Source organism: Haliaeetus leucocephalus, unplaced genomic scaffold (assembly GCF_000737465.1).
Source record: "Haliaeetus leucocephalus isolate CR32 unplaced genomic scaffold, Haliaeetus_leucocephalus-4.0 Scaffold174, whole genome shotgun sequence".
Taxonomy (NCBI): domain Eukaryota; kingdom Metazoa; phylum Chordata; class Aves; order Accipitriformes; family Accipitridae; genus Haliaeetus; species Haliaeetus leucocephalus.
In genome coordinates, this window is record NW_010972610.1 from 1,036,119 (window position 1) to 1,036,349 (window position 231).

Here is a 231-nt window from a genome sequence, read left to right on the forward strand (position 1 = left end):
TCCCTCAGCCCCTTGCCACCCCCGTGGTGGCCTACGGCCCTGCTGCCGGGGGAAGCCTGGTTACGTTTCTCCTTGCAGGAGCGAGGGGAGGGGGCAGGGGTGTGGGGACGCGGGCCCCGCAGCCCCTCTTCCCGCCCTCAAGGGTGCTGGCAGCGGCTCCGCCATCTTGAGCTGCTGCGGCCACTCACAGGCCGCCTCCACGCCCGCCGCCCCGGCCACACACCCCAGGGC